This window comes from Montipora capricornis, chromosome 5 (assembly GCF_036669925.1).
Source record: "Montipora capricornis isolate CH-2021 chromosome 5, ASM3666992v2, whole genome shotgun sequence".
In the NCBI taxonomy this organism is placed as follows: domain Eukaryota; kingdom Metazoa; phylum Cnidaria; class Anthozoa; order Scleractinia; family Acroporidae; genus Montipora; species Montipora capricornis.
In genome coordinates, this window is record NC_090887.1 from 27,629,478 (window position 1) to 27,632,049 (window position 2,572).

The window sequence follows — 2,572 nt, forward strand, 5'->3', positions numbered from 1 at the left end:
GGCATTGGAACACGTAGTCTTTCATAGCCATAACGGCACAGATGGAGGTAGTGGACCTTGCTAGGGTTAGGGTGCAACCATTGCGGAAGGGATCTGTTTTTGACCTTTTAATCGTGACTAGCATGTAGTCGGGAGATTCAACGTGAGAGATAAAGGTGACATCCTTAAAGCAGAGGTGAGTTGCGGGGTCGAAGACGTGGTCATTACAGGTAAATTCGCTTGAACGTAAAAAAACCGAAAAAGGCTAAAGTGAAGGCTGCCCAGAGCATAATGTGATTGAGGGCACAAGTCAAGTGCGCTCGGTAAAAGTTGAAAATAGACTGCAGGATTTGGATTGTAATTGGATAGCGATCTAATTTAACGGGGATTTGGGAACGTTTGATCCCATTAAGGACCTTCTGGAGTCGAAACATTTTTGGGAGTTTTAAGGCAAAGTTGTGTAACCTATGGAGGTCTTGAACGGCAAACAGGTAAAGCTTAATGGTATTGTAGGAAACTGTTTTGGCTAAATGGGAGACAAAATAAATCAGAGTAATTTCAGATGCGGGGAGAAGGGGCGTAGAGGGGCTAGTTAACCTGTTCATGAGGCAAAAGGAAATGAAATGGTTTTGACCGACACTATAAGAACGTTTAGTAGCTGGAGCAAGGGACGCACCAAGGTAGTGGGAAACGGAGGCTGTTAAATTGACGTCGCTGATAGAGGGATGGCGCAGGGGGAGGGTGAGGCATTGGGAGCCAGGTGGCGGAAGCGGTCCATCTGAAAACGGGACAAAGAGTCAGCTATTGAATTATCTAGCCTAGGGATATGTCTAGCGGTGAAGGAAAAGTTGTTTTCTAAGGTAAGAATCGTGATGGCCCGTACGAGGTCCATGATCCTAGGGGACTTGGAGCGTTTGGAGTTGATGATGGAGACAACTGGCAGGTTGTCGCACCACATACAAATACGTTTGCCTGACCACGAAGGGCCCCAGAGGTATCAGGCGATGTAAATTGCAAACAGTTTCTGCCAGTCAATGCTGATACCCATGGTGGGGTTAAGGAGGTGTTGAGAGAGCCAAGGGGCCTGAAACCATTCCCCGTTGAGATGGCCACCATACCCATGGGACCCAGAGGCGTCCGTAAATAATTGCAGGTCAGTCGAGGAGAGAACGTCACCCCCTAAGAAAAGACTTACTCCATTCCAATGGGTAAGGAAGGTTAACCACATTGAAATGTCTTTGCGGAATTCCCCGTTCACTTTAATGTGCCAGCGTGAGTTAGTGATGCTCTTTGTTAAACTAATTATTCTTTGCAGAAAAGCCCGGCCCGGGGCAACAACCCTGCAGGCAAACTGTAGGGTACCAATCCGGGACTGGAGCTCCTTCAGAGTGGCAGATTTACGGTGTAACTACTGTTGAAGGGCCTGTTTAGCACGGATTAATTTGTCCAAGGGAAGACGAGCTTCCATTCTAGTAGAGTCAAGGAGAATACCCATAAATTCTAAGGAGGTGGCAGGAGCAAAAGTTTTGCCGGGGGCGACAGGGATATTGAGTTCGATGAAAATACAAAGGATTTTGCAAAGTGCTGTAAGGCTGTCCGACCTAGGGGGGCTGGTGACGAAGAAAAAGTAATCCAGAATGTGGATCACGTTAGGGATACCTGGCTTATTTTTAATTATCCATTCAATCATGCAGGAAAATTGGTCAAAAAGATAGGGTGCAGATCGCAATCCAAAGGGGAGCACAGTATCGAAGAAATACAGGCTGTTCCATTTCATGCCGAGGAGCTCCCGGTCGGATGGGTGCACTGGGATATTGCGGAAGGCTGACTTGATGTCCAACTTGGACATGAAGCACCCTTGACCAATCTTCTGAATGATAGAAATGGCAGTATCTATGGTAATGTAGTGTAAGGAGTAGTCGGTTGGGCTAATGTGGGAATTAACGCTAGTGGTTTTATGTTTGGGAAAGGAAAGGTGAAAAATAGCTCTCCACTCGGTGGAGTGCTTTTTTGGAACAACCCCAATGGGATAAACCTGAAAATTGGGAAAAGGGGGAGAAACGAATGGGCCAGCAGTGTGACCGAGCCGTAACTCTTTCAAGAGATTGGTGCTTATGATGTGTGGATTTTGCTTAGCAGAAATGAGGTTGGGGTATTCCCTAGGGACCCGAGGACCCTGGAAACCAATTTTAAAACCCTTCGAAAGGCCGGTGAGGACAGCATCGACAGATGCCTGGTCAGGGTGATCATGTAGATAAAGGGCAAGTTAGGGAAAGTCAATGTGGTTGGGAGGGGACAGCTTAGAAAGGTATTCAATGGTGGCTTCGGGTGGAATGGCTTGATCGGCTAGTCTTTGACTGTATGGGTCCAGAGCTTGAGGAGTCAGGGTGGTCCTTTCCTGGGTGGGCTGCATTGCATCCGGGCTTGTTGCATTGGTGAGTGTAGGGGCAGGGGGTGCGGGCGCAGGGGACCCCTTTGTTGAAGTTGATGCAGAGGTCACCACGCTTGGAGCCTGAAGAGTCTGTATACCTGGGGGAAAGGGAGCAGGAATCGGTTACGTGATCCAAGCTGCTAAAGGCCTTACAAAGTATGG

At 48.0% G+C, this 2,572-nt stretch overlaps 2 pseudogenes; both read right to left on the bottom strand.

The window, feature by feature from the left end:
* Positions 1-584, bottom strand: part of LOC138050117 (integrase/recombinase xerD homolog) — a 973-nt pseudogene extending 389 nt beyond the window's left edge.
* A 95-nt stretch (positions 585-679) lies between these two features.
* On the bottom strand, positions 680-1,447 carry LOC138050204 (uncharacterized; annotated as a pseudogene).
* Positions 1,448-2,572: the final 1,125 nt, after the last annotated feature.